The following is a 15,497-nucleotide window of genomic DNA, read 5'->3' on the forward strand; positions in this document are numbered from 1 at the left end:
GCAGGCGCGTAACTGCCTCATGGATGGGTCCCCAGTGCCCTGGTGTGTGTTGTGGGCAGTGCATAGACTCCTGCAACTTGTCTCTGACAACACGTACAGTTTGTGCCATTTTTCATTGCATTACCATCCAAAGTCATTTCGGCCTTAGGACCTCAGCACTGTGAGCCTGTGGGCTCCCCGCACCCCCAGCTGACTCCCGGTCCCTCCCCCACAGCCCCCTCCTCCCGCTCCTCCCTCCAGCCACTCCCCCACCCCTCCAGGGTTCTCCTCTAGAACCCATTAACCCCTCTTTTCCCTCGAGAGGTACTGGGGGATGAGGTTTTTTATTTTCCTTTTTGTGCCTTAGGGGTATGTGTTTCTTAGAGGGTAGGCTCTCATTTCTATGAATACAGTTGGATTTGAAATTCAAGTTGTAAAGGTTTCCTGTTTTGTATTTTGCCAAATGTTCATACATAAAGCTCTTTCCTAAGGAGACAAAGTCTTGGCCCTCCCCCATCTCTGTGCCAAGCTGTAGCTTTTCGTTCACTTTGCTTCAGTGCACAAAGAATTTGTATGTGTGTGGCCTTGTGCTTAGCGACAGGGAAAAGGCAGGTTGAGAGGGATTCAGGTTCTGTTTCCAGGTCACTGGGATGTGACAGAGGAGGGACAAATGATGCTTAGTGGAAGTTTTCATCAAGGAGGTAGAATTTTGGCCAACCTTTGAAAGATGTTTGGATTTTGATAGATGAAGAAGAAAGGCAAGTGCATGAATCTGGTAAGTGGTTAAGCCACAAAATATACAAGGAACTCAAATAACCTCCCTGATGGCTCAGCGGATAAAGAATCCACCTGCATTGCAGGAGACACAGGAGACTCAGCTTTGATCCCTCGGTTGGGAAGATCCCCTGGAGTAGGAAATGGCAACCCACTCCAGTATTCTTGCCAAGAAAATCCCATGGACAGAGGAGCCTGGCAGGCTACTGTCTAAAGGGATGCAAAGAGTCAGACATGACTGAATGACTAAGCATGCGCACAAACAACTCAGCAGCAGAAAAGCACATAACCTGGTTAAAAAATGGATGAAGGATATGGATAAACATTTCTCCAAAGAAGACATACAAATGGCCAACAAGTATACGGAAAGGTGCTCAGCATGACTAGTCATTAAGGAAGTACATATCAAGACCACAATGAACTATCACCTCACACCTGTTACAATGGCCATTATCAAAAAGACAAGAGATAACAAGAACTGGCAAGGATGTAGAGAAAAGGGAGCCCGCTGCACTGTTGGTGGGAATGTAAATTGGTAGAGTCCCTCTGGAAAACAGTGGGAAGATGTCTCAAAAAATTAAAAATAGAGAGAAAAAGAATCTGAGTTTAATTAAGAGTTAGAAGAAACTTTGTTATATGGATGACAAATACAGTCTTAGCCCTGAGCTTTAGGCACCAACTCCAGTTTGTTTCACATTATTTAATATAAATACACATAATATACAATCTCATGAAGTAAAACAAAAGAGAAATATTAAAAGAATACCTATAGGTTAATAGAAGCATTGGGGCTTCCCTGGTGGCTCAAAGGGTAAAGAATCTGCCTGCAAGAGGGGAGACATGGGTTCAATTCCTAGGTCGGGAAGATCCCCTGGAGAAGGAAATGACAACCCATTCCAGTATTCTTGCCTGGAGAATTCCATGAACAGAGGTGCCTGGTGGGCGAAAGTCCATGGAGTTTCCAAGAGTCGGACATGATTGAGCGACTAACATTTTCACTTTCAAACAATATATAAAATTTCCTTTTTGTGAACATAATGGTTGTCTGAATTGAATATTGTATTGTGATTACAAAAAAAAAGTAGAACTACCATGTATAATCCAGCAATTTCATTTCTAGGTTAATATATTAAAAGAAAATGAAATTAGTATCTTGAGTAAAGACCTGTCCCTCCATGTTCATTGTGGCAGTGCAATAGTCAAGATAGGAAAATAATCTAAGTGTCTGTTGATGGATGAATGGATAAAGAAAATGTGACACACACACACACACACGTATATATATGTCACATATCATTGTGTGTGTGTATATATATATATGTATATATATGTATATGTGTATATATATATATTTCAAGTATAAAAGCAAGAGAGTTGCAGAAAAACATCTACTTCTATTTTATTGACTACTCCAAAGCCTTTGTGTGGATCACAGCAAACTGGAAAATTCTTCAAGAGAAAGGAATACCAGACCACCTGATATGCCTCCTGAGAAATCTGTATGCAGGTCAGGAAGCAACAGTTAGAACTGGACATGGAACAACAGGGTGGTTCCAAATCAGAAAAGGAGTATGTCAAGACTGTATATTGTCACCCTGCTTATTTAACTTATATGCAGAGTACATCATGAGAAATGCTGGGCTGGATGAAGCACAAGCTGGAATCAAGATCACCAGGAAAAATATCAATAGCCTCGGATATGCAGATGACACCATCCTTATGGCAGAAAGTGAAGAACTAAAGAGCCTCTTGATGAAAGTGAAAGAGGAGAGTGAAAAAGTTGACTTAAAACTCAACATTCAGAAAATTGAGATCATGGCATCTGGTCTCATTACTTCATGGCAAACAGATGGGGAAACAATGGAAGCAGTGAGAGACTTTATTTTCTTGGGCTCCAAAATCACTTCAGATTGTGACTACAGGCATGAGATTAAAAGACATTTGCTCCTTGGAAGAAAAGGTATTATCAACCTAGACAGCATATTAAAAAGCAGAGACATTACTTTGCCTACAGAGGTCCATCTAGTCAAAGCTATGGTTTTTCCAGTAGTTATATATGAATGTGAGAGTTGGACTATAAAGAAAGCTGAGCACCAAAGAATTGATGCTTTTGAACTGTGGTGTTGGAGAAGACTCTTGAAAGTCCATTGGACTGCAAGGAGATCCAAACAGTCCATCCTAAAGGAAATCAGTCCTGAATATTCACTGGAAGGACTGCTACTGAATCTGAAACTCCAATACTTTGGCCACCTAATGCAAAGAACTGAGCCATTGGAAAAGACCCTGATGCTGGGAAAGATTGAAGACAGGAGGAGAAGGGGCTGACAGAGGTTGAGATGGTTAGATAGCATCACTGACTCGATGATCATGAGTTTGAGCAAGCTCTGGGAGTTGGTAATGGACAGGGAAGCCTGGCCTGCTGCAGTCCATGGGGACACAAAAGAGTTGGACACAACTAAGCAACTGAATTGATACATTCTCATGTTACATATATACACACACACATTGGAATATTATTCAACCTTAAACAAGAAAGAAATCTTGACATTAGTGATAATATGGATGAATCTGGAGAACATTATGCTAAGTGAAATAAGCCAGTAACAGAAAGACAAATAGTACATGATCTCACTAATATGTGGAAACTAAAACTGTTAAATTTATAGAGGCAGAGAATAAAATGGGTTGTTGCCAGGGTCTAGGATATGGGAGAAAAAGGGAGATACTCCTCAATGGATACAAAGTGTCAGTTATGCAGGATAAATTCTGGAGATCTAATGTATAGTGAACTCTGGGAGTTGGTGATAGACAGGGAAGCCTGGCGTGCTGCGATTCATGGGGTTGCACAGAGTCGGACACGACTGAGTGACTGAACTGAACTGAACTGAAAATATATAGTATAAATCCCTAATGGTTCAGTTGGTAAAGAATCCACCTGCAATGCAGGAGACACAGGTTCAGTCTCTGGGTGGGGAAGATCCCCTGGAGGAAGAAAGGGTAACTCACCCCAGTATTCTTGTCTGGAAAAATCCCATGGACAGAGGAGCCTGGCAGCCTACATTCCATGGGCCACAAAGAGTCTAGACATGACTGAGCAACTAAACTGCACCATCACATCGTGCGGTGTGGTGTCCACAGTTAATGACATGGTTCTGTATACATGAAATTTTCTAAGAGAATAAATCTTGAGTATTCTCATCACACATACACAAGAATAACTCTGAGCATAATTGGCTTGATTGCGAAAATCATTTCACAGTGTATACATATATAAACACATCACATTATACACTTTATATACAATTGAAAAAATTTAACTTCAATAAAGGTAGATGGGAAAAAAAAAACCCAAAATACCTTAGACTGAGTGGCTTAAACAATAGAAATTTATTTTCTCACCATTCTGGAGGCTGGATATTCAAGATGAAAGTGTGGTCCGTTTGGGTCCTGGTTTGTGGATGCCCGTCTTCTCTCTGTGTTCTCATGTAGCCTTTTCTCTGTGTGCCTGCAACCTTTGTGTCTCTTTGTGCCTCCAAATTTCCTCTTCTTATAAGAACTGTAGTCAAATTTGTTGGGGGTCCATTCAAGAGCCTTGTTTTAACTTAATCACTTCTTTAAAGGCCCTTTAAAGGCATATTAAAAAGCAGAGACATTACTTTGCCAACGAAGGTCCGTCTAGTCAAGGCTATGGTTTTTCCAGTAGTCATGTATGGATGTGAGAGTTGGACTATAAAGAAAGCTGAGTGCTGAAGAATTGATGTTTTTGAACTGTGGTGTTGGAAAAGACTCTTGAGAGTCCCTTGGACTGCAAGAATATCCAACCAGTCCATTCTAAAGGAGATCAGTCCTGGGTGCTCATTGGTAGGACTGATTTTGAAGCTGAAACTCCAATTCTTTGGCCACCCAATGTGAAGAACTGACTCATTTGAAAAGACCCTGATTCTGGGAAAGATTGAGGGCAGGAGGAGAAGGGGATGACAGAGGATGAGATGGTTGGATGGCATCACCGACTCAATGGATATGGGTTTGGGTGGACTCTGGGAGTTGGTGATGGACAGGGAGGCCTGGCATGCTGCGGTTCATGGATCACAAACAGTCAGACACGACTGAGTGACTGAACTGAACTGAAAGGCCCTTTCTCCAAATACAGTCTCATACTGAAGTCCTGGGGGGCAAGTTAGTGCTTCAGTGTATGACTTTGCAAAAGACACCATGCAGTTCATCACACAGATATCAAGCTAGATTTTTTCCCCCATCTTGAACACTGCTAAAGCTTTTATTTTAAACTTAAAAAAATTTTTTTTTAAATTTTATATTGGGGCATAGTTGACAAACATTTTAAACACTTTGATATCCATGATAATTCGATGACTAGTCTTACCACCCTGGCCACACAGAACAGGACTGCCTTCATGATGGGTATATTTGGTGCGTGGCCAAGGACCCTTGCTGTCAATTCCTCCTGGTTATGTGTGGAAGAATAACATCATCAGGGCATCAGGGAAAGGTCTCCATAAAGATGGAGAGCCTGAGAGCATGAGCAAGGTTTCATTGTTTCCAGAGAGACATTTCTTAAAATTTCATTTTTAATTGGACGATAATTGCTTTACAGTATTGTGTTGACTTCTGCCACACAACAGCCTGAGTCAGCCATTAAGTACACATATGTCCCCTTGCTCTTGAATCTGCCCCCCTCACCCTTCACCCCAGAGCAACCCTCTAGATTGTCACAGAGTACTGCTGCTGCTGCTAAGTCGCTTCATTCGTGTCCGACTCTGTGCAACCCCATAGACTGCAGCCCACCAGGCTCCCCGTCCCTGGGATTCTCCAGGCAAGAACAGTGGAGTGGGTTGTCATTTCCTTCTCCAATGCATGAAAGTGAAAAGTGAAAGTGAAGTTGCTCAGTTGTGTCTGACTCCTAGCAACCCCATGGACTGCAGCCTACCAGCCTCTTCCATCCATGAGATTTTCCAGGCAAGAGTACTGGAGTGGGTTGCCATTGCCTTCTCTGGTCACAGAGTACTACTCAGCCACAAAAAGGAATGCATTTGAGTCGGTTCTGGTGAGGTGGATGAACTTACAGCCTGTTATACAGAGTGGAGTCAGTCTAGATACACATTTTGCTCTTGGGAGGGAGTAGCAGATTAGGGAGAGGTCAGGTCAGCTGTATAGATTGGGTTGAATAATGAGAAAGGCATCCTGAGCTAAAGAGGCGACAAGGATGGTTATTTTTTTTTAGAGTTGCCAAGCCTTTTATTTACTTCCTGATGGCTACAGATAACATATGTGCTCTATCGTGTCCAACTCTTTTGCGACCCCATGGGCCGTAGCCCACCAGGTTCCTCTTTCCATGGGATTTCCTAGGCAAGAATACTGGAGTGGGTTGCCTTTCCTTCTCCAGGGGATCTTCCCGACCCAGGGAGTGAACCCAAGTCTCCTGCATTGGTAGGCAGATTCTTTACCATAGAGCCACCTGGGAAGCCTACATTTTGTTATTATTCTGTCACTAAGTCTAGTCTGACTCTTTGCAGCCCCATGGACTGCAGTGTGACAGTCTCCTCTGTCTTTCACTATCTCTCAGAGTTTGCTCAAATTCATGTCCATTGAGTGAAAATGAAAGTGAAAGTCACTCCGCGTGTCTGACTCTTTGTGACCCTATGGACTTTACAGTTCTTGGAATTCTCTGGGCCAGAATACTGGAGTGGGTAGCCTTTTCCTTCTCCAGGGCATCTTCCCAACCCAGGGATCAAACCCAGGCCTCCCGCATTGCAGGCAGATTCTTTATCAGCTGAGCCACAAGGGAAGCCCAAGAATACTGGAGTGGGTAACCTATCTTTTTTCCAGGGGATCTTCCTGACTCAGGAATTGAACCCAAGTCTCCTGCATTGTAGGTGGATTCTTTACCAACTGAGCTGTGAGGGAAGCCAATTGAGTGGGTGATGCTGTTTAACCATCTCATCCTCTGTCATCCCCTTCTCCTTCTGCCCTCAGTCTTTCCCAGCATCAGGATCTTTGTCAATGAGTCAGCTCTTCACATTGGGAGGCCAAAGATTTGGAGCCTCAGCTTCAGTCCTTGCAGTGAACAGTCAGAGTTGATTTCCTTGAGAATTGACTGGTTTGATCTTCTTGTAGTCCAAGGGAATCAAGAGTCTTCTCCAGCACCACAATTTGAAAGCATCAATTTCTTGGTGCTCAGCCTTCTTTATGGTTCAACTCTTGCATCTGTACATGACTACTGGAAAAACCATAGCTTTGAATACGTGGAATGAAGCCTACAATGCCTACCCTAAATGCTGCCCACCATATGCAGCTCACTGAGCAAACTCAGCTACTCTTTTTCCCCAGGTGTAGTTTTTGTTTTCATCCTTAATTGTCCTTCTTGCTATCCTGGTTGGCCTGAGAGAAAGGGAGTCCACGGTATTTTAAAAAATTATCCATTTGAGAACATTTATATTTTATACTTACATTATTTGTTTTCATCAACAGGAAATAATTTCTTGTGGAGTCTACTTGTTGACAATTTAGTCACTCAGTTTTAGTCTGAGGAAGTTTTTATTTCTCTTTCATTTTTGTCTGTGCAACTCCAGGTCATCAGTCCATTGTCTTGGCTTATTGTTGTTATTTTTGTTATAACAACAAAATTGTTGTTGTTATTTTTGTTATAAGCCACTCATTTTCCCTAATGATAGATTATGTCTTATTCCAAATTACATGTGTGTGTGTGCATGAGAGAGAGAGAAATGGCTGAAAAGTTTCTAAAGTATTGACAAATGTCAAAACATATGATGAAAAAGCTCAGACAGAGAAAACAAGCATGGGGAAAAATTATTTATTTATTTTGGCCATGGCTTGTGGCTTGTGGGGTCTTAGTTCTCCAACCAAGGAGCACCAAGTCCTAGCCACTGGACTGCCAAAGACTGCCAAGGGATTCTTTGGGTTGGCTTTATTCTTGAGCATGAAGAACAGGTTATTTGTTCCCAAGTGCAATTCCATGGAAGGAACCTAGCAGAACCTGGCAGGCTACAGTCCATGTGATCACACAGAGTCAAGCTTGACTGAGTGACTCTTTCCTTTTGGTCTCCCCAGATGTCGCAGTGGTGAAGAATCTGCCTGCCAATGCAGGAGACACAAGAGACCCAGGTTCAATCCCTGGGTTGGGGAGATCTCCTGGAGGAGGAAAAGCAACCCACTTCAGTATTCTTGACTGGAAAATTCCACGGACAGAGGAGCCTGGTGGGTTACAGTCATTGGGGTCACAAAGAGTTAGACTGCGTGCTTTGCAATACCCTAGCAGCTGACTAAAGCTCAGGATGCAAAGTGAATATCAATTGTGTTGTGGGGTTGAATTGTATCTCCTCAAAAAGGCATGTGGAAGTCTTAACCCTGGTACCTGTGAGTGTTACTTTACTTGGAAATAGTATGGTTGCAGATGTATTTAGTTAAGGTGAGGCCATACTGAGAAGCTTCCCTGGTGGCTCAGATGGTAAAGAAACTGCCTGCAACGCTGGAGACCTGGGTTTGATCCCTGAGTCAGGAAGATCCCCTGCAGCAGGAAATGGCAACCCACTCCAGTATTCTTGCCTGGAGGATTCCAAGGGAGAGGAGCCTGGCTGGCTACAGTCCGTGGGATCAAAAGAGTTGGACATGAGTAAGTGAATAACACATTCTGAGTTATTCACACATCTAACGAACCATAACCTTAGAGGAAGGCCATTTGTAGACACAGAGAGACACAGAGGGAAAAGGTGGCTATGTGAAGATGGAGACAGAGACTGGAGTGATGCTTCTGCAAGCCAAGGAATGCCGGTAGTACCAGAAGCCAGGAGAGAGGCACGGGACAGACTCTGCTCCATAGCCTGCCAAGGAACCAGCCTTACAGACCTCCTGACTGTGTACTTCTCACCTCCAGAACCATGAGACAATACACTTCTGTTATATAAAGCTGCTGGGTTTGTGAAACTCTATTAAGGCAGCCCTAGAACACTATCATAGAAGCGGAGGGAGAACCATTCATGAAAATAACTGCTTTGGAGGATAATAAGTGTGACTCAGAGAGAATGGGAGGTGCAGGATGTGTCTGGGGACTTGGAGGAAAGAATAAGTTTCAAGGAGGCTGAGGATTATGGTTTCAGGATCTCCATACAAATGGGAAGATTATGAGAAATAAAAGAAACTAATGACAAAAGGTGGTAGGTGTGATGTTTTAGAGTCACCAAGACTTGGGATGGGGTTTAATACTGACACATGCTGAAATGAAAGGTATAAAGTATTGTGCGTCTGTGCTCAGTTGATTCGGTCATGTCCAACTCTTTGTGACCCCATGAACTGTAGCCTGCCAGGCTCTTCTGTCCTTGGGATTTTTCCAGCAAGAATGCTGGAATGGCTTGCCATTTCCTTCTCCAATAACCTATTGAGTCAGGACATAATTTGTATTAAAAAAAAAAAAAGACAGGGGACTTCCCTGGTGGTCCAATGGTTAAGACTCTGTGCTTGCCATGTGGGAGACTCGGATTCGATCCTTGGTTAGGGAACTAAGATCCCAATGTTTCACAAGCACACCCCCCAAAAAAATTCTTAAAAAAAAAAAAAAGACAGACATGCTTATGGAAATCTGAGGGCCTGAGAGGGAAAACAGGCCAGCAGAACATAGGGTAAGGAGATAAGTAAAGATGCACGGAAGTTCTGTCCTTAAAGGTGTCATAAGATGTCAGGAAGCACTTAACAGGAGGCTTCCTGTGTGCTGTTTTGGATCTGTCAGGAATTCTCTGTTCCTTATTAATTCCTGAATACTCAGGAATTAAGAGGAGAGACAAGCCTCTCCCGGGGGCTGAGGAATCCAGGCATTTCCTTCATTAGTTTTTCTATACGGTGATAAGTACCCTCTTCCTTCTTGTGAACCATATGGTAAAAGTGATTGTTTACAACTCTCTCTGTAATATGGATTGGCTAAGTCTTGTAAGCATGGAATTTTAATCTTTATCTTTGCTGAGAATAACTACCTTGTAAGACAGTATATATGCCCACACCATGTTAATTAAAACACCTTTGCTCCATCAGAGCTCTGGTCCCCGTGTCTTTCTCTCTCTCTCTCTCTCCCTCTCTCTCTTTTTCAGGCTGATCCCCTGGAGCGCAGAGGCTCTCAGAGTTCACTTTCCTGCCCGGGCTTCTAAGACTCTCTCAAGAAGGCATTCTTTGTCTTCACCCCATCAAGAGGGTGCCTGAGGCCTTTGTGAACAAAGCAAGACCCGTGCAGGGGCTTTATTGGCTTTCTGCATAAACCAAGGGATATCAGCCTCTTTCTCTCTCCTTTACTTTCTTATCGGTTGACTCCAGACCACCAGGTTCCGGTCCATTAAAGGACCTCAACAATAAGAGCCATGTGAATTTTCAAGTACAGTGGCTGGATGTCTTTCTTGCCCAGGTTATGAAGTTACTCAGAGCTAGGATATCCCCAGATATCTGCCACAAGCTTTATTTGGCTGAAAGTGGGAAAGCTTGATCCATTTTTGTCTTGCTTTACTGATCATTTAAAGGGCTCGATAAAGGACAGAAATGGTATGGACCTAACAGAAGCAGAAGATATTAAGAAGAGGTGGCAAGGATACACAGAAGAACTGTACAAAAAAGCTCTTCATGACCCAGGTAATCACGATGGTGTGATCACTCACCTAGAGCCAGACATCCTAGAATGTGAAGTCAAGTGGGCCTTAGAAAGCATTACTACGAACAAAGCTAGTGGAGGTGATGGGATTTGAGTTGAGCTATTTCAAATTCTGAAAGATGATGTTGTGAAAGTGTTTCACTCAATATGTCAGTAAATTTGGAAAACTCAGCAGTGGCCACAGGACTGGAAAAGATCAGTTTTCATTCCAATCCCAAAGAAAGGCAATGCCAAAGAATGCTCAAACTACCGCACAGTTGCACTCATCTCACATGCTAGTAAAGTAATGCTCAAAATTCTCCAAAACAGGCTTCAGCAATATGTGAACCGTGAACTTCCAGATGTTCAAGCTAGTTTTAGAAAAGGCAGAGGAACCAGAGATCAAATTGCCAACATCCACTGGATCATGGAAAAAGCAAGAGAGTTCCAAAAAAACATCTATTTCTGCTTTATTGACTATGCCAAAGCCTTTGACTGTGTGGATCACAATAAACTGGAAAATTCTGAAAGAGATGGGAATACCAGACCACCTGACCTGCCTCTTGAAAAACCTATATGCAGGTAGAAAGCAACTAGACAGGTAGAAAGAACTGGACATGGAACAACAGACTGGTTCTAAATAGGAAAAGGAGTATGTCAAGGCTGTATATTGTCACCCTGCTTATTTAACTTCTATGCAGAGTACATAATGAGAAACGCTGGACTGGAAGAAGCACAAGCTGGAATCAAGATTGCCAGGAGAAATATCAATAACCTCAGATATGCAGATGACACCATCCTTATGGCAGAAAGTGAAGAGGATCTATAGAGCTTCTTGATGAAAGTGAAAGAGGAGAGTGAAAAAGTTGGCTTAAAGCTCAACATTCAAAAAACGAAGATCATGGCATCTGGTCCCACTACTTCATGGGAAATAGATGGGGAAACAGTGAAACAATGCCAGATTTAATTTTTTTGGGCTCCAAAATCACTGCAGATGATGACTGCAGCCATGAAATTAAAAGACGCTTACTCCTTGTAAGGAAAGTTATGACCAACCGAGATAGGATATTAAAAAGCAGAGACATTACTTTGCCAACAAATGTCCATCTAATCAAGGCTATGGTTTTTCCAGTGGTCATGTATGGATGTGAGAGTTGCACTGTGAAGAAAGTTGAGCACCGAAGAATTGATGCTTTTGAACTGTGGTGTTGGAGAAGACTCTTGAGAGTCCCTTGGACTGCAAGGAGATCCAACCAGTCCATCCTAAAGGAGATCAGTCCTGGGTGCTCATTGGAAGGACTGATGCTGAATCTGAAGCTCCAATACTTTGGCCACCTGATGTGAAGAGCTGACTCATTGGAAAAGACCCTGATGCTGGGAGGGATTGGGGGCAGGTGGAGAAGGGGATGACAGAGGATGAGATGATTGGATGGCATCACTGACTCTATGGACATGAGTTTGGGTAAACTCTGGGTGTTGGTGATGGACAGGGAGGCCTGGCGTGCTGCCATTCACGAGGTCACAAAGAGTCGGACACGACTGAGCAACTGAAATGAACTGAACTGAACTGAGCTGATCATATTGTCTCACATTGCCGGCGACTAAATAATTTCCACTTTGGTTTTAATAATGAATTGCTACTTGGTTAGGGAAGTTGAAGTAACAGGATCTTAAGACAAAGTCAGATGGAATTTCTCTTTTAGGGGTGACCATGGCCTCATAGAGTTTATGAGCTCCAACGAGAAGGAAAAAAACAAACTTGATCAGAATTGTACCCTATATTTCAGGCACAATTATTTATTTACTTATTTTAATTGAAGAAACAGTTGATTTGCAATGTGGTATTAGTTTCAGGTGTACAGAAAGGTGATTTTGTTATACATAAGAGAATATGCATGCATATTCTTTGTTAGATTCTTTTCTCATATAGGTTATTACAAAAAACTGAGTATAGTTTCCTGTGTTATATGCTGCTGCTGCTGCTGCTGCTAAGTCGGTTCAGTCATGTCTGACTCTGTGTGACCCCATAGACAGCAGCCCACCAGGCTCCCCCGTCCCTGGGATTCTCCAGGCAAGAACACTGGAGTGGGTTGCCATTTCCTTCTCCAATGCAGGAAAGTGAGAAGTGAAAGTGAAGTCGCTCAGTCATGTCTGACTCTTAGCGACCCCATGGACTGCAGCCTACCAAGCTCCTCCTAGTAGGTCCTTATTGTTTATCTATTTTATATGGTACTGCGTATATGTTACTCCCAACATATATTTCTTAATTTATCCTTCCTTCCCAAGATTTTATTCAATGGTTTTTTTTTGGCTGTGCTGCACAGGTGATTCCAGTTCCCCAATCAGGGATTGAACCTGTGCTATGGCAGTGAGAGAACTGAATCCTAACCACTAGACCATCAGTGAACTCCCCCTAACCTAATTCCCACTGCACCAGATTTTTTAAAAGTTTGGAGAAATCCTTCAGTTCTTGTTGGGGGAATAGTGCAAAATTCCTTATTATTATTTTTTTTTCATTCTTCCCCTTCCTTTCCTTTGCACAATTAGCACCATGTACTTCTGTCTTTTAAGTGAGTCTTTAAGGGGTGTTGAGAATCCCATGGACAAAGGAGCCTGGCAGGCTACAGTCCATGGGGTCCCAAAGAGTTAGACATGACTGAGCGACCAACACTTTAGGGGATGTTACATTTTAACCTTTAGAAGTTGAAACTAGCCAGTCCTGGAGTTTGGGGGAGGCTGGAATTGGTATTCAGCAGGAAGTCAGACAGCCTCATCACAAAGCTCCCATGCATGGCTGCGTCCAGGCAGCTGGCACACCCCTGATATTCTGGAAGGACGACTAGTCATTATGTATCAGCAGGGCAGTCTGTTGGTTGTGCTTTTCACCTGCTGCTATTCATACACGTTAAATAGAAATGGCAGCTTGTTTTGTTTCATTGTTATTAATTTAGATCACTGTACACTACTAGACAAACCTTACACTGTTTTGTTGGCGTCTTGTGGGGAATGAAAATGTTTGCATCCCTTGTGGTTTAAAGCTATAATTCTCTATTAACTGTATATTACGATGTATATGACTATGAATTTTAATGTGAACTAGGCTGTTACGGTTAAAGCAGGGGTATACATCACCTCTATCACCCGCAAATGTTGTACAGAATACAGTTTAGTGCTAACAATAGAGTCGGGCTGCTTAGTTTGAATCATGGTCTCATGCAAACTGTTTAAGCTTCGTGCTGTGTTCTAAGTCACTTTAGTTGTGTCCAACTCTTTGTGACCCTATGGACTGCAACTCACCTGGCTCCTTTGTCCGTGGGATTCTCCAGGCAAGAATACTGGAGTGGGCAGCCATTTCCTTACTCCAGGGGATCTTCCTGACCCAGGGATCAAACCTGGGTCTCCCACACTGAGGGCAGATTCTTTACCATTTGAGTCACCAGGGGCCACAATAACAAGAATACACCCATTTATTTTCCAAATGGGTGGTAAAATGAGATCAAGGACAAATGAATGGTCTCTATTCATTTGCAAACAATTTTTCTTCTCACTTTTTGTGGGCATCTGGAGGGGCTATGTTTGGAAAGTGTGAAAGTGTTAGTTGCTCAGCTGTGTCAGCTTCTTTGGGACCCCATAGATTGTAGCCTACCAGGCTCCTCTGTCCATGGGATTCTCCAAGCAAGAATACTGGAGTGGATGGCCATCCCCTTACCCCAGGGGATCTTCCTGACTCAGGGATCCAACCCAGGTCTCCCACATTGCAAGGGGATTCTTTACTGTCTGAGCCACCAGGGCCTGTGTCTTACTCATCCCCAGATCCCCATAATCTAAGTTAGCCTTTGATGTATGAATGGTGGAGTCAAGACCTTCTCACTGGTATTTTCAGTTACCCTGGTCTCTGCTGATAATGCTAACAATGTATTGTTCTGCTTGGGATTACCACCTGGATAGAATCTTTCTAGATTCCACTTTGAATCCAGTGCTACTTGAGTGAAAGTTACTGAAACTTCACAAGCTGCAGCCTCTTCCAGCATGGAAGCCACCCAGTTGAACATCTGGGAAGTGTCATTTTCCACTAATACTTCTTAAAATTCTTGGAGCTCACCGATGATAGCTTTCTAGTCTTGAAATGAACCTTAGTAATAGCCTACAGGTCAGGAACTGATCCAAAGATGTGATGTTATTTTCCGGAGCTTACTCAGACAGTCAGGGGTAGATTCCAGACTGCACACCACGTCCCCCACACTGTCCAGTGTACCTTTCAATTGCATATAGAAGGAGAATTTGGAACATCACAGATTTTACAATATGGGCTTTGCTTATATGTCCCATAACATTCGGGTTAAAGCTGAAAAATTCAAATAAATATTCATATATTGCTTTTAACATTTTTTTTAAAATTTAGTTTTAACTGGAGGATAATTGCTTTACAATATTGTGTTGGTTTCTGCCATACAGCAACATGAATCAGACATAGGTATACATAAGTCCCCTCCCTCCTCAAGCTCCCTCCCCACTCCCACCCCATCCCACCCCTCTAGATTGCCACTGAGCTTGAGCTCCCTGCGTAAAACAGCGCATCCCCACTGGCTGGCTATTCTACGGATGGCAGTGACTATGTTTCAGTGCCACCCTCTCCATTGTGCCACCCTCTCCTCCCCCCACTCTGTCCCCATTGCTGCCTTACAAATAGCTTTATCAGGACCATTTTTCCAGATTCCATATTGTATACTGCCTTTTTAACAAATGAAAACTTTAAAAGGCTTTTTTAAACAATGAACATTTTCAGACTTACAAAGACATTTGTAGAATGCTCATAGACAAGAAAACTGTGATAGTATTGGTTGGCCAAAAAGTTGGTTTGTGTTTTTCTATAAAATGATACTTTTTGGCCACCCCAGTATCACTTAAGGCACTCAATGAAATCTCAGTGAAAGTTCTGTACAATTAATATTTTTTTTTGCATACCACAAATCAAGTAAGTATTCTACAGAAAACACTGAAGGGTATCATTTGTGGACATTTCTAAGCATGCATGAAACAAACTAGACAAACTCAAATGATTCTACTAATGGAAACCTTAGATAAAAACGGTTTGAATCAAGGT

Source organism: Bos javanicus, chromosome 6, assembly GCF_032452875.1.
Source record: "Bos javanicus breed banteng chromosome 6, ARS-OSU_banteng_1.0, whole genome shotgun sequence".
Classification (NCBI taxonomy): domain Eukaryota; kingdom Metazoa; phylum Chordata; class Mammalia; order Artiodactyla; family Bovidae; genus Bos; species Bos javanicus.